Genomic DNA, 27,676 nt, shown 5'->3' on the forward strand with positions numbered 1-27,676 from the left:
GTAGAAGGGATCATACGCAGCAGAAGGAGTGAAGGCATTCATTAAAAATCACGCCCTTTGAACTTGCTTGCCAGCTCCATTTTTTGTAGCACAAATCTGGAACTGCCTCAATAAAGGTCACAGTTCCATGTGATATCAGCCAAGGCTAAGCGGAGAACGTAGAAGAGGGTTTTCTTGGTAGTGAGATTCTTTTTTAAAACAATTGCCCACTTCCACTGAGTTGTTGCTGTGTTGAGCACTTTTCCGTGATCACTCTTAATTTATTTACATAGTTTAAACTATTCAATTCTATTAAACATTGAGTCTTTGACAAATAAGGATGCTGGTACTGCATATAAAATAATGTGACACTTTCAGTATCAGAACCTCAAGGATTTCTTGAGTTTTCAAAGCCCATTCACAGATTTTGTGGCAATAGAACAAGGGGTAATGGTTTTAAACTAAAAGGGAGTAGATTCAGATGGGATATAAAGAAGAAAGTTTTTACAGTGAGGGTGGTGAAACAGTGGAACAGGTTGCCCAGAGAGGTGGTTGATGCCCCATCTCTGGAACCATTCAAGGCCAGGTTGTGGGCACTTTAAGCAACCTGATCTCTTTGAAGTTGTCCCTGCTGATTGCCAGGGGGCGTTGGACTTGCTGGCCTTTACAGGTGCTTTCCAACCCAAACCATTCCATGATTCTCTGATTTTCCAGCCATGAGAATCTAACTGCAGAAGCCAACATACTTCATAAAAGCAGGTAGCAAATAAAGCTCGTTCTGTATTTTCTTTTTAAATGGAGGAAGAGGAGAGAAGAGAAACAGGTTTTGTTCAAAGTCACAAAACTAATCAAGAATGGGAAGAACCACTAGCAGGAAAGAAGTGTCCTGAATTCTACAGCCCAAGAAGGCTAAGGATTGAGAGTACTGGAATGGGTTAGGTATTTCTCAGAAAGGGACAAGGGATTGTACTGTGTACATTTGTAGTAATTCCAGTTGCAGAAAGCACAGGTGTCCACCTGGGGTGTGCATCACACAGTCTATGTGAATTTACCTTCCTAGGTGACAGAGACATCTGAAAAAGTTTTTTCCTTGATACCCCTTTCCATTAGCTAAAGATTTATAGGAGTATTACAGAAAACTCCTACAAGATCCCAAAGAGTGACATGAGAAAACTGCTGTATTTATACAGCAGTAATGGGGTGCACCCTACTCAGGCAGAGCTCTGGCCATGGTATCTTGAGCATCTCTGACTGTCAGACCTTTGAAACTCCTCGTACGGTTCACAACGCAGCAAGTATGCTGGTTGGTGAGACAGACATAGAGTCATGCACCTTTTCCGTTGTGGCTGTCCATACATGCTGGCAGAATTATAGGAATATGGCCCTTTGAAACCTCTGTCCCCGTGTTCACATCTGTGCATTGACTCCAATGAAACCAGATTTTGCCTTCAAGACTGTGATCACCCAAGGTGTGAAACAGGATGAAAGTCGAACTCTCACAGTGATAATATAGTATGATAATTTCTGATCACATCCAAGCCAGGCATATCTAGGGAAATATTCTTAAGATTATATTCTTATATAAAAATACCAACTAATGAAAGCTGAGCACTGTGGTGAAATTTAATTTAGTTTTCTAAAGGAGTATTATAAAAGCATCTTTAAAAGGCAGTATTTTTATTTTTTTTTTTTTTTTTGCATCTGTAGGTGAATCATAATTCAGATTTTTATTACTTTGGAAAAAACTCAGTGTGAACCAGAATGTACAGAAACCCTTTCAGAAAAACATTTCCATAACCATAATCTCCAACATTTTTTTAAGAATTGATGGAGCTTCATATCACGTAAATATATGAAAGTCCAGAATAAGATTCTGAAGAAAGATATGGTCATCATAATCAGCTGTTTTGTTCTTGTACACCACAGTGCTAGAACAGAGCAGCTTGTGCTCAATGAATGCTGTTGTTTCCCCACTTTTTATTGTTGATAAATAGCTCAACGCCAACAGGTCCTCAGTGATCCATCACTTATGACAGATAAGCACTATAGATAATAACTGAAAACAAAAAGTGGATTTTTAGACACATTTATTTATAATGCTGCATGCTAGCATGCTTTAAATCATCTTAGAAATAATTTCTGGCAAATTGAGTGTTGCTCAGTGTTCAATAAATTTTGTTTTCTCTCACAATTAAGTAGCATATTATGACATTCACAAGAGGCAGGAGGAGTTTGCCAATAGACAGACACCCAGTTGCAGCCTTTCTTGGACCATGTTTCTGAAGGGCATTTCTGCTGGAGGAATAGATTCAGTGTTGTTTTGACAGATCCACAGTAATGTAAAAAATCTGTCTCATGGAACTATGGTGCCTGCTTGCTTAATGCCTAGTATGGCTTCCTAGCAGTAGATTAAAAATAGCAGAACTTGGCTTTATATATGGAAATACAAATTGCCATGGTGGAGGGAAATCTTTCTGCGTTGGCGGTGTTATTTTGAATAGATTCTTTTATTAGTGTGGTGTTGTTTTTTTTTTTTTTATCACGGCATGAACCTCAAAAAGGCGTTGGCCTTTTATTTTAAGGGGTGGAACTGAAATGTAAACGGTGATACCATCTAAAACTGCTGCAAGCTGTCTGCTCAGCGAACGCCAAAACTGCATATGCAATGTTCTAAAGTTAGACATATACATTCTCATCTCTGTTTTGGTGTTTTTATAAGCATACTCACATTCAAAGTGCTGAGAGCTTCCTGATCACACTGAGATAAATGGAAGCTGCATTTCTGCCTATCAATGATTACATGTCAAAATGCAGTTGTCCTATCCTGGCTATCTGCAAACAGAAAACTAAGGTAGATGATCTCGTGGCAGTACTTGAAAATAAACTTATTTTGCTGACAGAAGCGTTCAGCTGTGCTTGTGTAATCTGTTGTCTGTGTCGCGTATGTATGAGTCTAGTAGGTAATGTTTTGAATCTAGTTTTTTCTTATAGTATTGGGGCTTGGAACAAAATAGAATTTATAGTGTGTCCTCAGAGAATGAATTATATTCCTTTTCGCCTTCAGAAAACTTCTGGTGTAGTAAAAACCCCTATATTTTTTTTCAAATCTCTGAAAATAGCTGACTGCTACCTAATGCAAAAATCATGAAATTATTTATTACAGACCTAGTCCCTTCATAGTGTTGACCTAATTAAAATGTATCAGCACCCTTTAAGATGAGAAAGACATAATGTGGCTGTATTTATCATTGAGCACGTTGTTCAAATGCGTTTCTATCAAATAAGGATGTTAAAGAACTGCAGCAATACCCTGGGATTTTGTGTTTGCTCTTAAACTCAGGTAGTGAAAAGATAAATCAAACTCCTCTTCTACCTTATAATTTAGCTTTAAAATGAGAATGCATTTTGCTAAGTTGAGCAAGTCAGCAGTTCTGTTTCTATTCTGTAGAAAGTTTGGGGAAAAAATATGCAAATATCCTTATTTCCATATTCATAAAAGCTCCTAGGCACGAAAAGTGGCTCTTTCTGCCATCAGTTTCCTGTTTTGTGGTCTACCACCAGCTAAATCACAGATACATTTTACCTCAACCCTCTGAATAAACATTCTCTGTGTGCTTGGTGGGAAGGCATGCCAAGGAGACAGTGTGAGACTGGTGTTCATGGAGGCTGGGGGCTAGTGAAGACCACATCACAGCCAGTAAGGGAAACGTACAGCGTCTAACTTAGATGATCAAGATAAGAAGATTCTTTGCTTTCCTGAGCATGTGCCATATCCAAAAGAATATGAAGAAATTTTATATCCACATCCCTTCACTACCTCACTATTTTGGTTTTTTTTTGTTAGGAAGGTGCTGAATATTACCGTTTTTAAGAGCTTCCAAGGATGTTTTTGATATCCCTCTAGAACACTTTGATAAAGATGCACAGGAGGTATTTTGGGGTGGCAAAGGAAATTAATTCACTTCAAACTAGAGCCTCCAAAGACAATATGAACAGATTGATTTGGTATGTGTCTCCCAGGCAATATCTGCATGGCTGAATCTGCAGAATTCAGCAGGCTTAACACAATTGCAACAAATAACCACAGAAAAGACGAAATATTTCCACTGGTACATCTTTCTACAAACTCCTCATCCTCTATCATCTCACCACTCATAGAAATGTTAGATTTTAAAATAAAATGTTGTAACATGAATACTAGCTATGCCCACAATGAGAAAATAGGCATTAAAAGTAACCTTTGACTTTTTGAAAACAGTTCTAGAATGATATTTGAACAGGCTAATAAATTACTCTCTATCAGTGAATTACATTTTGGCTTGGAAACAATGACCTTACAGACCACTCCACATAAATTAAGGCTTGAGAGTAGTTTTCAAACCTATTCTTCTGCTATGCCCGGTTTATACTTCTGATCAGGAGATAATAAAGCAGCTGTTCCAGCAAGCACAAGAAAATAGTGGAAAATCTTTGCTTGGCTCACGGCAGTAGTAACAGATTGTACTACTAAGTAGAGCAGGGTGTTTTGAGATTGAGTGGGTTGTTCCTGAGTCATATGTGAGTTGAGACAGGGACTCTAAGAACAGCAGAATTAGTAGGGGTGTAAGAACACAAAATGAGCTGTGGAAAAGCATAAGAAATTCTTTAATGTGTTCAACAGGTGATAACACTTTTCTGTGTGTATTGTATGGTACACAATACTCTAAGAAGGTCACTGGGCAGCAACTGGCAGATGTCTAAACTAGGAGGCTCTCTTGCCAGCTGCTAAAGCCTATTTATGTAGTCTGGAGGCGGGGGTGGGTGGGTGGTGGGGTGGCTGGGAGACCTGTTATAGTCCAGAGCATAAGAGATGTTGCAAACACGAACCCTACAGTTTACAGTCTGAATACAGTCCAAAACGCTGTAAATTCATTCTAAATTACACAGGATAGGAACAAATTACACTCCAAGAGTATCACCTTCTGCTTGCTCCCCAGAGCAAGGTCTGGCTCCTTCAGTTTCTTTAACTACTCTTCATTTTCAGAACATAATTCCCTCATTCCCATACAACCCTTTGTAGAAGATCCAACCATGCAACTTGTTTTCAGGGAATGGTAAAAATTTGTTGTTTACAAATGGGTCTCCAATACAGGAGAAATGTTCATGCGCCATGTCTAACCTTGTGTCCTGAAAGATTTCTGCATTAAAGTGTGCTTTAGTAAAGTGAGAAATGATAGCAATAACACTCATTAAATATGTTCCTACATGTCACAGGTAGGTATTCTGCAGAACAATCTACATATTGTTCCCAGAATGGAAACAGTGTTATTAATAGATAAACAGTAAATATATACTTTTCGTAACACTTTTCCAGGGTGTTTCTGCAATTATCATCAGAAAACATGCATGCTGATAGCATTGCAAAACATTCTGATTTGAGGTGTAATTCTCCATATTTAGTCTTTGCATGTCATGAACTCATATCTGGTTACAGTTGAGCTGTGAGGTCAACCTTGATGTTATTAGACAGAACATGGAAAGCAGTATCCACCAGTCTGGGAGTATGTAGATAATTCCCCATTTCCCATCACCAACCAGGAAAAGCAAAGCTAAGGTGCATGGATGATGTCAGGAGTGGATGACCAATGGTTTCAAATGCTGTGGAGGAATTTCCTAGGATGAAGCTGGGGTGGGTTCCCTTTGCCTGTAGAAAACAGCAACAAGAACAGCTTTTGTGGTTAGCTCTTCCAAGTTCGAACTTATGAAAGGGAATTATAGCTAAGTAGTTTGCAGGGTCTGTGGTGTCCATGTATTTGGAAGGATTTGAGGTTGGGAGTTTTTGCTGTTGTTACTGTTGATTTTGTAATGTTCTATCACTTCTGGCATGCATTCAGAGCACACAGCTAGTTTTGAACCCAGTGGAAACAGGAAATGTATAATTTTTTGATACAGTAGTTTAGACATGGTCTGCTCAGTGCTCAAATTACTCTGTATAGCATGTGTTTCATCTTGCAGTGTTGGGTGTTATTGTATATCATCTATCAAGACCAATTAAAATTATTTTAGTTTTTTAACTACTGTTATAAATTTAGAAGCTGCTGGATGTCAGAAGGCTTTTTCTTTTTTCTTTTTTCTTTTTCTTTTTTCTTTTGCATAAGTAGTTGTCCCCTAAGGGACAATTTAAAGAAGTTATCTGGAAGAAAACATGAGTGTATAAGCATGTTTATCCAAAGGCACTCTGAGTTCTCCATTTAGCGGTTACTATGATCAAAGAAAAACTGGAGAACAAGTTACCAAATGCCACGTCTTGTATAAAGCTGAATCTTGAAGGCGTTTCTTGTCTTTGGTTGAAATGATTACTTTGAAAGTGAATCTTGAAGGTCATTTTTGCTTCTACTAACTCAAAGAGATACCTCACCAAAAGCAAAAATTCAGATTCTGTTTTCAAGCAAGCAAAATAGCCTCTGAAAGAAACATGCTAATGCACTGCTGACAAATCAGTGAAAATTTTGCTCCCTTAAGGATCTATTTTTTAATTTAAAATAAAAAGGCAACTATGTAATCTATTACCTTCCCACTACAGTCACTGTATATCTTATCCTATCACACTGCTATCTTTACTGCTTTGCTAAAATCAGTTCATGAATAGAAAGAAGCTGGGAGAGCTGAGCCTGAGCAAATTGCATTACATTGGCGGAGTGGGCAGGGAAAACACAAACAATTCACTGCCACATAGCTGTCTCCTTTGGTGGAAGTGCTTGCCCTTGCTTGGCCTGTTCAGCCCAGAGTTAACAAATTATGTGGGACTATTACAGGACACAAAGCCCTTGTATAACTCTATTGATGAGTAGAGCAATGTGGCATCTTTCCCTGGTTAGACAATAATCCATTCTGGTGCTCAGTGACCCCTCCTCATTTACTCATGCTTCCAATCACACCTTGGCTACTTTACAGCTGTTCTAATGCACTGCAGTAAGACCTTTCATCTTCCTATAGGAAGCTCCATCTAGTCAAGAAAATTTGTAGCTTGTCTTATCAAAAACAGGAATGGATCATAGGTTCTGTTGTTTATAGTTCTGTTACTAGAAAAATACTTACCTGTTTCTTCTCAAGAAAAGGCATGTTTAATGAAATCTATAAGCATCTTCTACCCTAACAAAATGAATGTGCTAACAAAAAACATACAGAAAATGATTACTGGAAAATAATAATTTCCAGCATTTAATCACGTTCAATGAAGAGGTTTTTTTCCAAATATATATAAAACGAATTTCCATGCTGCAGCTTATGTCCATTTACTGTCCTTTCACCATGCACATCTGAGAAAAGTCTGACTCAGTCTTCTCTATAATGACCAACTGGGCAGCTGAAAACAAAAATTAAATTAGCTCAGGCCAAACAAACCTGTCCTTTTCTCTCAGTCTTTTCTTGTACATAAATAAGGGAGAATAGGGTGCATCAGCAAGGTGCCTGTTCAGGTGATGAGGGGGGAGAGTCCTTGGGCACATCCCATAATACATCAAAATATCTATCTAGGTGCAGCCAGAAGTTAATATAAATAATGAGTTATGGTGGTAATAGTTTATAAGACTCCAAGTCCTCCTTGCCTTTCCACACAAGTGATCATTCAGTTTGTATGTGCAAGCAAGGATTGTTCTGATAAAGCAGACAAAGAGGACAAATATAAGCAAATAATATTAGTAGAAGTGGCAAGTGAGTTATTATGTATAAATTACCTACAACAGTGAAACTGCCTCAGGGCTTTATAAAGTCCCTCTCCATGCCAAAAAAATAACAGATGAGAATCTCTTAAGCTCAAGCTCCATCCAAGCGATTTTCACCCCAGTTCCTAGGGTGTCAACCATGATGGCAATAATCATAAAAGCATGGTGGAGACTCTGAGAATAGAAAAACCTCAGAGAAGAGACCCAATGGTGAGATTCTTTCTGTAGGAATTGAATTCATGGGTCACTTGTATCAAAGCAATGAAGAAATAAGTTTCTTGCCTTAAGTTATAGGGAAGCTCTTCTGTGTTGGGCTTGTTTACTTGGATTTTGCACAATGGAATGGATTTAGCTCTTAGATACTGAGTCACTGTTAACAGATGTTCTTTTGATCCTGTTCAATGAGAACTGCCAAAACAGAGAAAAAATATCAGAAACCACTGGTACTGCTGGCAATTTACTTCATGTGCCATAAGTCACAGGAAAATCAAGCAGTGAAAAATGTAAACAGAATTTTGCCCAATATATTCTAAATTGTCTCTTCAATGTTTAAGTGATTTTACACTTTCAGGGCAAAATAAGATATTTCTTAAAGAAGAAATGCTCAATCTCTCAACCTGCTTTTAACATTTAATTTTGCATCTCTTTGAGTGGTGAGACCTCTCTGATGACAGTTATGTTTTGATAAACAGCAGGCACTAAATACTAGCTCTGAGTTAAAAGTAGTATGTTAGAAGATTGAGACAGGTATCATAATGTTTGCTTGATTCTCTTTTAGAAAGAAAAAGTTGAACAATCTAAATGTAAATTTATACTGATCACAACTAAATTAAAAAAAAAATGCTTTCAAGAAACACTTTCCCCACCAGACCCAGAAAAGTTTTTTATATTTGAGGTATTATATTTTCTCAGGCTCTGGTCCAATGTAAATTCAGTCAAGATGGAAGCCTTTGGTAAAGGGTTTAATAACAAACACTGACAGAGCCAGGTATTATATTTAACTCTCAGTCATTATATAACATCAAAAGGAATACCTGGATTCTTCAACAGACACTTTGTTCAAAAAATGTGTATTATATATGTGTTCAGTGAAATCTTCTATCACTCCTTAAGAACACCACTTTGGCTTTGGAGGAATATTTGGCAGGATATTTTATTGGTTTAAATGCATACACAACTGACATAAATTACTATAATAAATGTTCCATCATTTCCCCTCTGGTTATAGGGAAATGAACCAATATCTTTTTTTCCTCTGTTGCATTATATAAAACAGTTGGATAATCAGAAAAGGATGTTGGAAAGTTGGCAGTACCGGTGCAAAGGCTTTTAGTACTGTGCTGCCTTGCATGCTTAGATTCCCTGCAATGGCTTTAGAGCAAGTTTTGGTACGTGAAGGCTACAAGAAATAGCCCCTTCATTTGTTCCCCTCAGCAATTACTGAAATGCAACAGGCGTGTTAGGTATTAAAGGTAGTGCTAAAAGGGGTTGCCCTGAGACATGCTGAGCTCTCTGGACTTGTTTCAGCCATGTGCCTACAGTCAGGCTGAAGAGTAGGTTCATTGACTTCAGCTTAACTATCCTACTGAGCAGGACAGAGCATCCACAGAGGTTGAGTAATTTGGGCAAATTAGATCTTCAATAAAATGGTTATGAAAAAATACAGGAGCAAGTAGGAATAAAACTGAAGGGGCACTAGGAAATAAGCTGAAGTCTAGCTGATGTGGAGCAGGACTGAATGTAGCTCAGATCTGAGAAGGGACAAATTCTGAGGAAAGGACTGGGAAACTATTGGTATAACCACACAGTATGGAGTTGCTTTTGTCTGAATACATGATGTCTGTATATTTGACAAAGTAACAAACGATCAGACTGATGGGAACGGAAAAAGATTAACAGCCACTCCTATGACAGATGAGGGAGTGCTGACAACTTACTTTTAATCTGCATTTCATTAAGATAGACTATGTTGAAAAGGAAGGTATACTTATAGTTGTATTTCCATAGAATAGATTTACTGCAAATTTGAATGAGAACAAAACTTGACTAGCTTCCCTGGTATTTAGGACACATTTGATTTCTGGGGCGTTGGCCCAGTTATTTCACAGGTAAAGAGCTTACAAGTGAGACTGGATGTGTATGATGGGAATAGTAAACACAAATAGTAACACCAGGTATAGTCTCATGTCACTACACACGTCAGCTTGTTCACGTAGTTCTAGCATCTGAAAAGTAGCCCAGCAACATAAAAAGGGAATCAGATCAACACCGTAACTTGGTTTATGTTGCAACTGCACAAATGTAGTTGCTGACATGCAGGGAGGGTGCGGCCATATGGCAGCCCAGGCATAGCTTGGGTTATGCTGTTCTGTAATGCAAATAACTTTGGTCACAAACATGATCAAAATATCATTGCATCATGGTTGTCTGCAGAGATAGAAAGTTGGATTTCAGAAATATAGAAATGTATTTGGACGTACATTGAATTAATAGTGCACAATGATGAGAAAAAATGTATATCATGCCTTATAATTGACACTAGACACTCAAGAGGAAATACAAAGAATTTCTAATGACATGCTTTCTTATGAAAGCACAGTATTCAAGATGGTTGGAAACTAGAATTTCCATTCTGTGGATAATCAGACACCTCAAAAATGTTTGTTCCAGTTTAAATTGGAAGAGAAAGTAAAGTTTTCCAGTGAAGCAAAACCTTCCAAACACTAAAATTTATGACTCATGGAGCATTTGATGTTGAGAATATCAGATGATGATGATGATGAACAATGTAGTTTCAGGAAGATAAAAGCTGTTCATGTTCGTTGTTCAGATGCTGTGGGGTTTTTGCAATATTAACGCAATACAAATATTAATCAATAGTCAATTTGAAATACCTATATTGTCAGACACATATTTTCCTTTACTGAAATAGCAACATTGTTGTGATATGATTAGATTCAAAGTATCAATCAGCATGTTCCAGTGTACTGTTTTATTTTCAATGAACTGCATATCCCTATGGGCAGAAATTCTTTTGCTGAATTTCTCATCACCTATGCAGAAGAGAAAGCAACTGGAGCAGTCACGAGTGTGTGTCCTGCTGCAGACGCAGCCAATGCAGCAATGTTCCAAGGCAGAGCATTTAATGGCCTTTTAGTTGCTATCATTTTGTTACCCTGAAGTACTTGTGTTAGGTTGAAACACTTTCAGTTATATTGCTTGGTCAGGGTTGTGGACTTCTGCAGGAAAGTTAAGAAAACACTAATTTAGTAGTCTACCTTTCAAAACTCAAATAATTGTTTTATTTTAAAACTGAGAATACATAAATGGCAATTCATATAATGTAGCATATCACGAACCAGAATACATCTTGAGTGGAAGAAAGTGGAGAAAAGACATGGAGTGACTGTGTGTTAGCATAGCCAGTCTCCTGAAGTCCCAGACAAGTGTGCCTTTTAGTCCTACATTTTTTTTAATTTTTTATCCTTTTCTTTTAACCTTTTTTATTTTTCATCTCAAAGGCAGCGAGGACAGGGAGCCATCACAGGACCTCAGCTAGAGTGGTGTATTCCCATTTGAGCTTTGCTGTTAAAAAACATACATAGACAAAGTGGAGACTCCCAAGGAGATCACTCTCACTTTGAGTCATGAAAAAAACTGAAATATGAGGAAAAAATGGAAGAAAGTAGGATTGTTTAAGGTAGGGAAAAGACAGAGAGAAAATGTAAGAAGCATTCTGAAATGTAGAAGATCGGTGCGGGGAAACGAGACATACTGTTCCAGGTATCCTTGGGGTCCCAGTTGGATGTGGTAGGTCTAAACTGCAGCAGAGGAGATTCACATGACACACTGGAAAAAGCTTTGGGAGAACAGAGAAAAGCAGTGGAAACCTTTTGTGGGGACACTGCAGTGATTACACAACTGAAGGTTTGTAAGAACAGGTTGGGCAGGCACCTGGCCAGATGCCATGGGCAGGACCAAGTGATCTCTGCAGGACCCTTCTATTACTTGTCTCCATCCATAATTCTGTGATTCCAAACTGTAGGGGAGGGGCATTTCCTAACCTTGGCAATAACCAGTGCACTGATCCTCTTTCTCTGGTTTCGGTCTAGCTCTTCAGCCTCCCAGAAAACATTACAAGGTCCAGTCAGAGGCAGATTTTGATGCAGAGATCAATTTTAAAGGACATATGAAAGAAAAAGAATGAGGCTATAAGACAGCAGAATAAATCAAACCTCAGGCGTGCTAGATGTGAGACTGGGAAAGGATAATGTCAACTTGCATGTTTCTGTACCAGCAGCTATAGCAGGAACATCAAGACTGATAGTTGCACATGGTTGGAGGCATTGTACTTCTGCACCTTTCGTGAGCTACTGTTGCTGCTCACACCTTGATTTGGGCTCTGAACCAAATCACAGGGCAGATGGCCACCACTCCTTTTTAGGATTAATGACTGTGTCTTGCCAGCTTGTGTCCAAATAGCCCATGGTCTATGGAAAGAAAGCGTGCAGCAGGCCTTACTCACTGGTTTTGGTGTGCCTTGCATGTATAATCTCATTACAAACCAGGTGCTGGAGCCAGAATTCTCATTAGTTGTAGGGTTTTTTTCCTGATTTGGGAGGACAGCTAGATTTCTATTTAGGAGATTTGTCATTCATTACAGTCCAAGCATGAAAGAATTTGTAAAACATTACTGTTATCTTGGGTACTTCACTGTGGGCTGGGTTGTAACTTTGGCTTTAGGAGGATGGTATTTTAGGCAAGTCGACTTTTTACTTCAGTTTAACTTTTTTTTTTTTTTTCTACTACATTCTGGCCTTATAAAATAGAATAAAATAATCCTTGTAAAGCATTCTACAATTTGTAGAATAGTTCTTTTCATTATATTTTTTTATATAATAATACTTTGTATATATCCGCTTTAGCAAGAATGCAAGCTTTTATGAAGAGTATGAGAGAAGGAATGCTTTCATTTCACTTCATAATGATCATACAAGATCAAAATTTCCTTTTAGTACTTAGTAAGTAGATAAACACGCTCTTTAAAAACTATTAGAACCACTATGGGAATATAAAGATGCTCAGATGGTGAAATTTAACCTATCTCAAAATCAAGGAAGTCATGTGTTGGGGAAGGCCATATTTGATTGTTGATGAGAACAATTATGTTATAATATCCATAGTCTAAGAAAAGGACCTGGATAGCTACTAAAGAAAATTCCTAGAGTCATTCATTTGTATTCCAGGAAGGTTGGCTATTAGTCCAGAAATCGCAGTGGAAATGAGTATCTCTGTCAAGATTAAGAGCCAAAAACCTACATATTTGTTGCTTTAAAGCACCTGATATTTAAGCCAATATTTTGGAAATTAATGGAAGAATTGATTCTGGACAGAATTATGCCATAAGTAGTGATCTAGTAGCAAACAGGAAGGAAGAAATTTAAGAGTGCGAAATTGATATACCAGGACATATTTGCTAAGCTGGTAAACAATCGCTTGCTTCTCTCAACATAACCAGTTAAATCTTGATCAGCATTCACAGACTATAAAGGAAAAAGGCCTACAGGACGGAATTTTTGCTCTTAGAGTGGAAGGACTGTTGTTCTAGGTGTTTGTGCAGCCATGTAGGTACCACCGCAACCAAGGGCTTTAGAAATGGCTACGTCAGAGCACGGTTCAGTGAAAGGCTGCTGTGCTCCAGGGAGACCAGGGTGGGCCTGGATGACCGTCTTCCCATTTCAATATTCAGTGCAGCTAAGCCAAGCCATCTTCTTTGCATTCCAGTCTTTTCACTGTTTTTAAATGCCTCCACAGAAGGCAGGAAGAATAACTGGATGTATTGTTCCTGATTGTACAAGCTAGCCTAATGAAGAGAATCTTATTAAATCATTAGAATAACATTTAGAAGCTTAGCCACAATTCAGTCTCATCATAGTGGTTTAAATAAACATAATTTTCCTGTTTCTTGCACTCCAGCAGTTGGGAGCAGGTGCTGGTTCTCTGCAGGGACTCATAACCTCATTCCTTGTGTTCTTTATTTCTATTGGAACAAGTTTCTGCTTTAATCCTGAAGTAATTCATACAAAGCTGGAGGCTGTTCTTTGAATGTACAGGGCCTGAAGACTGTCTGAGTTTTGCCTGATACTAATTATTTTCTCAGTTTGTCTTGGCACTTTGCTGTGGTAATGGGTGTTTACCTTGAATTCCCTGCTGACTGTGCTGTGGAAGGAATGGGCACACAGGCAGGATATCAGTAGCAAAGGAAACATACCAAATTAACTACATTCCATCAATAAATTAATTTCATTAGCATATTAAAATTACCATGACTTGAACAGAAATTGGCTTGATGAATTTGGATCTGTTTTTTCAAACTCCAATATTTATTGCTTGACAGCTGAATATTTTGGTTCATATTGTATGAAATGGTAGAAGTTGCAGTCGTGCATGAAATGTGGAACAGGTTTTGATGCCAGAGAGCCATACATAGCCTAGTTTTCTGTTCTTTTCACTCACCTTTTTGCTTTGCTTATGTGAAGAGAGAATAAACAAATTATTCAGTCATGACAGGTCTTCTTTTTGTCAGTCTATGAAATAAGCCTAAATAAGAAAAAGAACATGCATTAATATTCTTAGGAAATCATCATTTCCTGTACAAAAATCATTGTGTAAAACATTGTTGCTTGCACCAGAACCTTCCCTTTTTAAAACAAAATTTATTACAGCTATTGATACTATTTTTATGCTTAAATAAGAAAAAAATACAGCAGTTTGTTCTTTCAGAGTAGGAAATATCAAGTTCATTACAGGTATTTTTTCCTGTATGCAATCACTGTACTTCTCTAAATTACCTCAATTCATGTCGTACATCGTTACTTTATAACTGCAGTTTACTAGGGCTTGTAAGATATTTTACTTTGTGGCAAAATTGTACAGATAGTAATACCTAAAATGATTTAAAACATCAGTCAACAGACATGTTTCTTAGATCCTAGACTGAATTTATCTTTATGCATAACAAATTCCTTACTCTGCTTGCAGAGCGCTGCTGTGGAAGTGCATGTACTTTAAAGGGAGAGAGAGAAAACACTTTAAAGGGAGAGAGAAAAAACTTTATTTTAACTGTGCTGCCACCTATTCACCTATGAATGATTTGTACTAGACACTTAACACAATGGCAGAGAGATGAAGTGGCAAAGCCAGAACCAGAGTCTGTGGTAAAATCACAGCCCTATCAAAGCCAAATGGAGTTTTACTAAATTTTACCCCTTTTTTCCTTCTTTTGTCTTGGGTGGCAAGCATTTTGATTGCCAAGGTAAATAAGCCAAGCTGGAAAATTATCAGTCTTGTCCTCCAGAAACTATATTCAGGAAGGACTTTGACAGGAGAGAAGCTCAAGCACTCCAACCCCGAAGTGACTGTTGTCTTGGACACATTAAGTCATACCCATCTGTTCACCGACCGTGAGTTTGCCCTGGTACATTTACATCTATTACATACCCATTTCCTGGGGTAAATATCCTGCATATTTATTGCAAGTACTTCTCAAAAGAGCATGGAATTCCTTGGAGCCCCAGGTGGAGACAGAGGTTTGGAAACTGGGCTCGGTACAGCCTCCTTAGGTCTTCCCAAACACAGAATGAAAAACAGAGGTAACCAAATACAGAGGCTGATTTCAGGCCACATCATACATCTTACTTACAGCACCTGCACTGATTTGACTTGTTGCTTCTCTCTTGAACAGGACACTATGCAATTTGGGTAGTAGAGGTGCTAGTGAAGCCACATTTTCCCCACCATTTGGTGTGGAGGAGCTGCATTATTGATCCTTATATTAAATATGGCTTAATGATAAAAAATAAATCATTGAAGAATTTGGTACAGCTGGCAGAAAATGTGTGTTAAAAATAATGTATGCGCTTTCAAATTAGAGAATGATTCAGATGGAAGAACATATGCTGTAAAAACGACTGCTATATGAATTAAAAATTATTAAAAAAAATTAAGACTGTTTGCTTTCTTTGTTAAATTAAACAGTGATACCAGTAAATAAAAGTACTTTTCATAATATTTCTTCACAAACTGGGTTTTTCTAATGAAATACTCAAACTAGGAGCTGTAGCTAGACCACTGTCCAATTCTGAACCATAATATAATGTCTCACTTGTTAGATTTTGTATCTGAGTTCTTCTTAATTTCAAATGCATTTGAAAGTGCGTGTCTGTGTAAAATCAACAGATAAATGATCATTGGAGAAGCTGGAGAAATGAAAGTAAAATGGTTTGAATCAACACCTGGGCAAAGATCTGTAAATTAGCTTAAGACTGAGGGCAAAACAGGAGTGCAGTTTTGTCCCACTCAATCTAAAGTTTGTGATTTTTCAGCTGAATTTATGAATCTACTCATGAAGCAGCTGTGGCTGTTCATTGTGGGCCAGTTTAACACGGTGTTTAACACCCGACCTGAGAAAAACCTGAGAAAGGTCTTCTGAGTTTAGAGTGAAAACCAGCAACCAGGTTTCTAAAATCATGTCATTAAATGTGAGATACTGAATGCCTTCTCTGTGGTACGCTGGACTGCATTTTTACTGTTTTCTCATTTCCCATTGACTATAATATTCCACCGACTATAATATTCCACCACAGAGCTCCATTCAAACTGGGTAGTCACCTCCAGAACTGGACTTCTGCTGTTAAGTAGAGTTTTCATGTCCTCACTTCTGTTGCTGATCGTGGCTGAAAATTAACAAGGGGGTATTGAGGAGAAAACCAACCAACCAACCAACCAACCAACCTGTTTTCAGAAAATACTTGTATTATATGCTTGCAGGATTATTAATCAATATTCAGATGTTAACTGCACCAGTTGTGTGTCAGGTAGTCAGATTAAAATGCTTAAAATAAACTTTAGGCATTGCAATTTCAATAACTTACTGAAAAATATTCACTCTCTTTGGTACAATGGAAACACAGCCAGAGAAATTAATCCTAAGCCAGAATGACACTAAATTCAGAGAAGTGTTGAAGATATTTTCAAGACATTTTTTAAAACACTGTGGTCTGGAGGACTTTAGATCGTAAAACTGTAACTGCCTGTCTCTGGTTTGAAATGTGCTGTATAATAAATGCTGTTATGTCTTATGTCTGACACAAGAAATGCTTCATTATGTTTTTTGTTTTGCTGAACTATGCAGCTTAGCTCAGGCAGAGCCATGACTGTCTGGCAAAATAGCACGGCAAAATACCAATAATGGCTTAGACACTGATATTGCAGTGGATGCGCTTTTCAAGAGATACGGAAAGAATGGTCATAGTGGTGGAATAGAGTTGTAAAGGGAAAAAAAGGAGATAAAACTAAATCAGTGAGAATTGCTTTAGCAGGGATGTAGAGGAATTTCTACTGGAATACATGTCTCTGGACTCAGAGAGATGGCTCAAAATACTCCTCAGAGTCATGGAAGGAAGACAGTGGTTGGAAATGCCACTTTGGGAGATCAAAACTGTACCCCTGGCATATGTATTCATTGGAACAACCTGCTCACTTGGTTTAGGTAATTAAAGAAAACCTTATCTTGTCCTAGGAATCTTGGGCTGAGTGAATATGAGCTAGTTTAGTTTAAACTAAATAGATGATAAAAATGGGATGTCAGCTATGGGTTTGTCACCCATTTAGACAGACTGACATTTCAGCTGCTCACTCTGTGATGCAGTTGAAAATGAGCCAGTTTCCATCCAGAAGCAGCACCACACAGTGCCTGGCACAGCACTGGAGGCAGCAGGCTCTACTGAGAACCTGTAGAATGTCTGCACATGCGAAAATAAGTTCTGAACCTTATCTGTGCATATGGCAGTGCCAGAGTTGCCCACCAGAGACTCTGCTAGTTGCAGCCCAGATATTGACGAGGCTTTCTCCCTGGAGTCTCTGCTTTCATCCTTTCCTTTCTATGTCTTACTTTTTTCTTTACTTATCTCTTCCCCTACTCACTACATTTTATCTATCCCCTGTCTGCTCCTTTTTCCCCTCTCACTGACCCGCTTTGCAGAATGTTAATATTATATGAGTTTGCAGTGAGGTTTCATCTCAGACTTTATTCTAAATAGAATTAAGAGTAGGCCAAAGCTGTGTAATAACTCAAAATGAAAAATCATGTGGGAAAGCTCCAATGCATGCCACTCTGCACTTTTGAAACCTTCCTGAGATTACAGTGACTGAAGCAGACATTAACCTGTCTCAAAAATGAACATCTTCAGCATTTCTATCCTTTCTATCAATACTTTAGCATTTTGCTGGTGCCATCTGCTTCAGAAGGAAAAACATTCAAACCAAATTGGCTATGCCATGTATTTTCTAACAAGTTACCCTTAACTTGTTGACATCTGAATCCTAGTTGTAATCTACCCAAGCGGTAGTCTGATCCCTGCTCCCGTTATCACTGTGCATTCAAATACAGGGGTTAAAAATATTTTTACTTAGTTTTGCACAGCCCTAGGAGTGGAATGACACTGTATTTATAGCAAGACAGCAACTTGGTCATAGCCTTAATTACAAGCGAGAAGCCCAGCGTACATCACAAGCTATGTTAGAGTAGGAGTAAAGGAAGGACTCCAGCTCTGTAATTCATATGGGTACACCTCCAGCCCTTTCCCAATAGTTTGATAAAGGATGAGGCACTACGAGATGAATTCTGATAGAGGAGAAGAGTGATGAACACAGAACAAGTTGGTGTTGCCCTCATTTTTATGGATCCCAAATCAAGATGGTCTAAGAAGGATTTACATCGGGTCTTGAGGAAAGCGTGTTATTTCTTAAGGAAAGATTTTATTTCAGGTCAATGAGAGATGCATATGATAATTTTCTCTTCAGCTCTAGAGGAGAAAATCTAGTTCTACAATTCAGAGTTTGCTTCTAGGTTTTGGTTTTGTTGTTTATTTCCCTTGAGAGTGGAGGGAGTGTTTCATGAAAGTCTTTTTTTCACTTTAATAATCCTCTTTGGTGACAAGTGATGGTAAATCTGGAGAACACTAGATGTTTCACGGTCCACTGGTAGGCGCTGTCTTCCACAAATGTTTCTGGTGGCCTCAAGGAAGCCATAGCAGAAACATGCATGTGTGGCACCATTGGGGTGTTATTCCCTGTGGCACTCATGCAAGTAGGCACAGGCTGGCTGGAGCTCTCCTCAGCTTGGGAAGATGCCAAGTGGGTGAAGCTTCTGTTTCACCTCCTCCACAGATGCTCTCTGCGTGACTCATCTGGCACCAGGGTTGCATATACAGTCATTTACGTCCATCTATATTATCTGGAAACAATGGGCATGCTGAAAAAAATTTTTAACTTTTTCTTAAAAAAAAAAAAAAGATAGAGCTGTATCATGTACTTAAAGGTTAATAAAATAGAGCTATTAGAGTTAAAAAGTTACTATCCTTTTATGTGGAGAACAAAGATCGGTTAATGACATTGCATTCTGCAAAAATACATGTCTTTTAAAATATTTTTCAGTTTCTTAACTTATTTCGTTGCAGTTTTGTTATCTGCTCACTGTTATTTCAAGACACAGAAAATAGTGTCTGGAACATACTGTCTTTAGTGCAAATGTACTGAAGAGATATTTCTTAATTAGAATCGACTACTTCAGCAGGAGTACCAATTTTAGGGGAAAAAAAGAAACAAAACAAAGTATCATGTGTTTTCTCTTTAAAAATAGACAAAGCCTAGTGATGGTGATAGAAAATAGTGACTTGTCCTTCATGACAACTGGTGAGATTGTTTAAGAGAATATTCTTTTAACAATTAGTGATTTTGATAATTGTTCGGATGAGACCTAATTCCAGTAGTGACAGGCAAGTTAAGTAACAGAGAAATCTCTTTTCAAAATGGCTGCACTTTATAAATCTGAAAAGTGGGTATGAGCCTTTGTAGGCAGAGGGGAGATTTGGACCTGAACACCCCCATGCTAGGGAACCCCATATCCACCGGGTAAATATCACAACGCTAATATTACAGTAAAAATACCATAAAAGACCAGAGATTAATTTTAAGGGACTCAGATAGAGTGGGGATATGAAGTAAAAAGCTGTTTATTCATGGATGGAATTAGGAAAACACAGCTGCTCCACAGCAAAACAGAAAACATCCTGAACACAGAGAGGTGCAACATTTTTTTGTCCTCCCTCAGCGGTGGCAGTTTAGAAGACAGAGATGTTAGAAAATAAAAGGATTCTCTGCTTTATTGATCCAGTGTTTCTGTCATCATGCACGGAGAGAGTGGATCTGAGCTCCTGAGTGTCTCTCTCCTGTTAACAGTGACAGAGCCATCCCTCCAGCCAAGTCTCATCCCCACTCCTGTCTGTAGCAAAATTCCCACTGCAAAGGTGCTGAGGAGCAAGGTTGCCATATATATATATATATATATATATATATATCTCCTCATATATATATGAGGAGCAAGGTTGCCAGTAATTGCTTCTCTAGTTGGCACATTACATGAACTTTCAAAGACAGGTCTGTCATTGTCCAGTAGACAAGAATACTACGTATAGAGAGAAGGGGAGCATCCTTTTTATTGGCCTGTGTCCCCTGGAGCCAAGTACAGAGCAGGTACAGCTTTTTCACTCCAAATCAGGAATTATTTAAATCTACCATGGTGTATTCGTGTCAGACCAACAAAGTTTGTTTTAAAAAAGTAATTCAAAAAAATGTGTGTGATTTTGAACCAGAGCATTTCTGGTTTAGAAAAGGGTTAAGAAAACTGATCAATTAACATGACTGAGCACAGAAACAAAATCGAAGAAAAGACAAAACTGTATATTGGTTCTGCTTCTGAAGGCTTTTGAGCGTGGAGTGCCATCATAAATAGCAAGCCAACTGAGAACTAGCCCTTATTTGGTAAATAAATGGCATCATTCCCCTTCCTATATGGAATACCCATAAACACTTATTTATAAAATACTGTGTGGGAATAATGGTAATATCAAAGACATTTGCTAAATCTATCACATCATCCATAACCTGAATGATTAATTATTATCATCTAAAGAAACATCACCCATACTTAATCCACTATAAAATGAGAACATATAAAAGCAGATGAATGCACTGTGATTACATCTGTCTGAGAAATACCTATTTGTAGAACCACAGCAATATCAGGACAAATTTTATTCTGAGATACAAAGGAATAAACATGTAGTAGTTGTTCTGTGAAAAATATAGGGAAGAATACATAAAAATGTCATTTACAGAAGAAATTCTGAAAATGATTAGGTTACGGATCATAAGGAAATGACTATCAGCTGAAGGGACCACAGTCAAATGACCTAAGTAAATCATCATTATAGCCATATTTATAACTGTTAGAGATTGAAACTTCACATGGTTATTACGATCACTGGTGATACACAGTACATTGCTGAAGAAAGACTTTTTATTTCTCTGTCTATTACAACGATAATTCAGGTGAAGGTTTTGATCAATGTTATGCAGGAAGGTAGGCTGATTTATTAAATGATCATAATTTTCTTGAAAAATACCACAAAATACATCCTGTATATTTTCCTATGGCCCATTTCCTTTGCATTTTTCTGTCTCAAACTTCAAAACTGCTTAACTGCTTGTTAGTATGACAGTTCAAATGCCCTTAAAATATACTGAGTTGGTTTCAAAAATTAAAACAGGATATTGACTTTGTTATATTCTTGTCTATTCTCTATTGCATTAGGTTAATGTGAGTTAAATTGATTTTTCATTGTTCAGAATCTGCACACTCCATTTTAAATTACAAGTTCCTAGATTATATTTATTTCCTATCGTGCTTTGAGACAGTATCCAAGGGTTAAAAATAGCCTGATGCAGTCACATGGTGAAACCTGTGTGGCACTCCACTGCACAGATTACATTAGATATTAGCCATTAGCCATTCAAAGCAAAATTTAAAAACAAGCAAGTACAAATCAACACATTCCAGATGGTTTTCCAATTGTAAAGTCTCCAAATATTTTATGTGTTGACAATGACTGACTGGGTTACAGCTGTAATTTGCTCTGGCAAGCACATCACACACACCCCATCACTAAGAGAGATAAAGGGTTCAATGAAATTTTTTAGCTTAATCAATTTGCACACCCACATCTGCCTGCGGATAGAATAGAAACTACCAGCTGGCTTTGAAGAAGACAGAGCACACAGGATTTCCTGGCTTCTACCTAGGAGAACACCTGCACTGACTTGTTAAATACTCTTGCAGGCTAAATGGCAAACTCCGCAGGGTCAGGTCATGAGCACCACAATGATGTTATCCTTGCTATTAACATGCTGCCTGGAATGGCACCAACTGGTACCAGTGGTTCCTGCTGATGCTGGAATACTGTTTGGGGAACAATCTAAGCCCAGCTGATTCCCAGAATGGAAAAGGGACCACATGCTTTGGTCAGGAGAAGTGCTTATCCATACGGACATAAACTGGTCAGTGTTTTGTTTAACGTTAGTTTGCTGGTGTAGGTGAACTCTAAGTGTATGAAGGTGTACATTTCTGCCCAGAGGATACCGCTAAGTAAGAGGTGCCAGGGAGCAGTCTGTGACCCTAAGACCAAGTGGTGCAACTGTTGTATATCCTTGAAGTTTAGGGATAACACCTTCTGCAGCTGATATCCATGTCCATGCAACACAACCTCTGGATCTCTTCAGCTTTGCAGTCCAACATGTTAGTTAATGTGTGCTTTTCCAGTTTAATCTGTCTGTCATGTTTTTTCGTGAGAAAACATGAATACTGTGTTGCAGGCCACCAGAGCGGTGGTGTTACACCACAAAGAAAGAGCACACATATGACATAACTCTGGGCTGTGGCATAAGGGAACATGGGAGTTTTGAGGATTCAGAGTGTGCCCAGATAATGTTCAAGGACTATGGATTTTGTGTTAAAGGGAGCCAATCCCACAGTCTCCATGAAGGCTAGGAAGTACCCCTTAGGGAGAGCTGTTATGCGAAATCTTTCCAGGCTTTGCATGAAAAAGGGCTAACAGCTAATCAGCATGCACAAGCAAAGCTCAGTGTTTGATATCACTGTGACTGACAAACATAGATATATCCAAAGTGACTTGTGTTGCAGCAGGATAGTCATGTGTATTGAAAAAGGGGAAAGCACTCTGTACACCATCCCATGTAACACTGCTTCCCTCACAAGGGATTACTCATTTCCCAAGTAGCGTTGTCACATGTCTGAGTTTCCCAAGACCCTGGAAGACTTTGATATTTTCACTTTATTACGGCAGTGCACAGTGGTTGTGTCAAAGCAGTAACTTTTCCCTAGCTCCCAAATATCTGCTGTTGTCACATATATCTGCATCAGTGCAGCAATTCACCTTATGTAAAAGTGGAGGAGTAAGATACTTCCAGGAAGTGCTGGCTCTGTAGCTCAAGCACTAAACATGTTTGCATACGCAGAGTCCTCCCAAAAGTCCTCCACTTCCAGGAGCACTGGAAATCCCAGACAGAGCCATGGTAATCCTGTTTTGGAGATGGAGTGGTGACTGATGAGCATGCCTGATGCCTTAATCTTTGCATATGTTGGCTGTTTTCTGTTTATCTTGATGTAATTAACTGAACAGTCCCCATATTAGTTCATTTAGTGTCATGAGAATTGGTATCTTCCTCTCGTATCGGCTGCAGCTGTCATTTCCTGATTTGACTCCAGTGCACACACTGTACTTCTTGCAGTGACTCATCTACCAAAAAATGTCATAACCACATGAAAACTCAGAAATGACCAAGAGAAAGCACACAAATGGATTGAGATATGCCAGTGGTAGATAATACCTAACACAGACCAAAAAAGCATGGAAAGCCATAGTGGAAATGAATGGGAGCAAGCTGAACTATTCTTACACATTAAGAATAAATGACCTGACACATACAGGTCCATGTGGCTGCAAATCGTTCTAGGAAGGAGCTTGCAGTGAGGCAGATGCTGTTCACAGTTGGTAGCACAGCTCCTGTGAGCCAAATTCAGACTTGGCATTTATTAAAAAGCTTATTTCATCTGTAAGATGCTTAAAAATTTCTTTCTTCATTATCCATAGGCAATTATATTCACTCCGGTGGCCCATGCACCATCAAAGATAAATCTGCCAAATTTTATCAGTGTTTCTTGCTTGAAAAGTTCATTTGTATTTTCATATAACAACAGGAATTCATTTAGAAACTGGGGACTGCCAAGTGATATATTTCTGTTCCACGTAGCAAAAAAGCCTCTTCACAGTCATTCAAAGCTGGTTGCAAACTCACATCTCAGGCAACTCGGCCTATTGCGGTGTGAGATCTCATCACAAACTATAGAGGGCAGGTGAGGATTGTAGAGCTGCGGCTGGACTTGTATGCTCAGTGTTCCAGTACTTGACACAAGGCCTTTTCCTACATGCACCTAGGCCCGTTGTGCCTTCCAGCTGGTGACTTGCGCTGTCTCCCCCTGTTGAGACATGACTTTTTAATTTTCAAATGCATTTAAGAGTTCATAATTCAAGATAAGAAAAAGAAAAGACAGGTGAAAGTTGCTTTGTAGATTGAGGCTAACATCAAATTTTAACAGTGAAAATTATGTAAAAGAAAGACCATTGTTTATGTTTCTCCCTTTCTTTTGTTTTCCTGACACCAGAGTTGAACTAGTGTCAACACTTTTCCGAGTGTTAAGAATTTAACCATTCGCTCCTGGCTGATGTATGGCATTCAGTTTCTCTTGGTCTCACTGCAGTGTGTTGTCTTTTCTGGTTCTGCTTTCATATTTAAGGGCTGCAGACTGCAGAGCTTTACGGATAGATGCAAGTAGAGTGCCAAGTGGGAAAGCAGTAGTGTATACATCTACTCTGCTCTTTCCAAATGGCTAATGACAGTTATTTTGGAGTAATTACAAACGTTGTATTCAGGAGATGAGTGAAATCAGACCAGACATTAAAGTTTTATATCGGCATTTGGCAACTTAAGATTTATTTTAGTAAATAATTTATTTCCAGTATAGAGTTGAATTTTTTATTTATTTAAAAAAAAAAAAAAAAAAAAAAAAAGTGGAGATGTTTAGATCTTTTAGACAACACAGAAACTCTGATGTGCAGTGGGTGGAACAAAATCCCAAAAGAGAGGAAAAAAGAAGTTAAACATATAGAAAATTATTTTTAAGCTGGTATCAGAGGGAAGGTGATAACAGTGTAGGAATGCAGGTTTATCCATTTTCCTTCTACTGTATGATGTCTTTTTAGTAAAGACCATAGCCAGGAAAAATCTACCTGTTGGGGTTATTTTTTTTAAACAATAACTTTCTAAAAAGTTTGACAAAGTTTTTGAAGGACCATAATGAGGTAAAAGTAAAGGTTTTCATATACATTTTTGATTTCTTTAAACTAAAGATTAAATTTGGAAAGTAAATCCTATATCCTTATCCTTTAACATCCTTGAACAGGGGTAGCAGGAGGGGAAACAGTAATGAAATCTATTCTTTTCATAGTACCTAACCTTGGTTTTAAGATTTTTCAGCTACATAAGTGAAATAGGACATTGACCCAGGTAGATGGTCTTATTAAAATATTTCCTTTCTTAATTTTTTTGTTACTTCTCAAGTCTGTAACTGTCACATAACAGCCCCATTTTGTGATGAAAACATGAAGTGAATTATTATTGTACAAAGATTGATTAGATTTATTATCTTCACAAGTACTGTCTAACCTTGGTAAAGTTGGTCCTCAAAGGGCAGGGCAGCATTTTCATATCAGATACGTGTCCATTTGGTGACTGCTAGGGACAAAGTGACAATCAATTAATAGCTTTATTTGCTAAGCACAGACCAATTCATTTCCAGATGTAGCCATGTATTTACTGCAGGTGATAAATGCCCATGAATGAGTTCTAAAAATCACAAGGGAACATATTAAATCTTCAGAATAGATGAGAACAAAGCTGGTTTCTTTCCCAGAGTTTTCTTTTCATTGCTGAAGTTGAGATGCTAAGCTTGTGCACATGTCCGTTCCCGAGTTGGTATGTATACAGAAAGTCCCAGTGCTTTGAGAAAAGACATTTGGCAGCTACTAATATGTTAATCAATTGAGCATTAGCCCCGTGGTTCCCCAGAGTCAGTGCATTATTGAAAACAGCAAGTCACTTGCCAGCCTGCTTAATTTGCTTCTGCAAGAATTTTATAACCAATGCTATGAATATTTATTTGATTTTTCTCTCAGACAATCGATCAGTCCTCCAGGCTGAAAGTATAGGTTTACTGATAATTCATGGAGTAAGAGTATGAGCTTTTTCTGTTAAACATAATTTATTTACAAGCCAGTCCAAAAATAACCATTTCCTCCTTAGCTTTTCGCTAAGAACTACAAATAACAGTCAGACTCCGTTTTTACCTTCTGAGTTTACATTTTGTGTTTGGCTTTTGGCTTTAATGCTTTATATTCCTGAGTGCAAATAAAAATTTGAATACTGCAAACAAAAGAATTTAGTTATTCCTGAGCCTATGGCACCCGTAAAATCATGCAAAACTACCATTTGTCTGATTTGAAGATATGTTAGAAGTTATTTTTCATTTCGGAAGTAGTCAGACACTAGTCAAGACAGCTTACGTTGGGCTGAACAGCCAGGAGTGCAAGACAAGGATGTAACAGCTCCTCACCAGCAACGGCTGCCAGTTTGTAAGCTCAGCACCAAACACCCCAGGCTCTGAACCCATCTAGCAGTTTACTCAGAAAACAGTTTCTTTTCTTTCTGTTGACATTTTATAAGTATTATATTCCCTCTAACACCAACGTTCTCTGTTTTATTTTCTTCCTTCCAACGGCAAAAATTCACAAGGATGAGACATTGAGAAGCCATGCTGGGCAATACATGTCAATATGGGACCAGCTCAGCCCGTATGCCTCACATTGAAACTGCAGGCAGGTTCCCTACCCACAACATTGGTCAACTAATATTTTTGTGTTTGGGAAAGAAAAGCTTCCTTCCTGAGAGCATGTCCTCTGCTCCTGAAGCTGAAGGAAGCAGTGAGCTCTAAGCACAGCTGCAATTCACAGGCACAGTTTGGGAAATCAGCCTCAAACTTGTATTTCTGTGACATTAGTGAGTATAGCACAAAGTTCCCCAAAGCCAGAGTTTTACTCTGTCTGGAGGTTCTCCTGGCTGACAAGCAGGGATGAAAGCCGTAAGCAGGGGCTTAGATTTTTCTTGACAGTAGGCTGTTAATTTGGTTTCTCACACTTGGGGCAATTCTAATGGTAACATGACCTCTTTGCTGTGAAAACTGGGTCAAAAAATCACAGGGAAACACTTTTGTTTAACCTATTTCAGCAGTGCTTCTGATTGTAATTACAGGAATGTAGGCATTGAACTTGACAAAAATTTTAGGCACTGTAGTTATTTTAATACCTTGAAATCACTTAATTTAATTTTTGTCCAAAGAATTACATCAGTTCTTCCTGCTTTTATTTTTATCCAGAAGATTAGTTTATCCCTATTAGAGACACAGTTATGACAAGCCAGTGGAAAATTACCTTAAGAAACACTGATGTAGCATTTTAGAATAAAAGCTACACTACACTCTCTGTCCTTGGGATTTCTAGTGTAGACAACATGACCTTAATTTTCTATTTCTTGGTGATCAAGATGATATTTGTTTTTGTAGCTTCCTGAATCACTTTAAGATTTTAAAGGATCAAAGTAGAGTCCAGTGTTACTGTACGTACGCATCAATCTGATCCTTACACGGAAACAAACCAGAACTGACTGCTTTGAAATCCTTGAGGTTGACTCTGCACGGAAAACAGACTAGAACCAACCTTTGAGGTTATTGAGATTGCTGATGGGGAGTGGAACAAAAGACTATCTTGTTTAGCATTAGCTTTTAGCTAGCTAGCTAAGAGATGAGTCAAAGTAAACTTCTAAATACTTGGGCGCTTCCTTTGACGTATTTGCTGTAGCATACTATTGAGCAGCAAAGAAAAATTTCCCTGTTACCTAAGCCA

The 27,676-nt window shown here is 38.2% G+C and overlaps 1 long non-coding RNA gene across 1 annotated transcript; it reads left to right on the plus strand.

The window, feature by feature from the left end:
• Positions 1-3,320: 3,320 nt before the first annotated feature.
• On the plus strand, positions 3,321-27,676 carry LOC308056574. The gene is made up of 2 exons (XR_013924881.1): positions 3,321-20,065; positions 20,128-27,676. It is a non-coding gene; the product is annotated as an uncharacterized lncRNA (long non-coding RNA).

The sequence above is a fragment of the Falco punctatus genome (assembly GCF_963210335.1).
Source record: "Falco punctatus genome assembly, chromosome: Z".
Classification (NCBI taxonomy): domain Eukaryota; kingdom Metazoa; phylum Chordata; class Aves; order Falconiformes; family Falconidae; genus Falco; species Falco punctatus.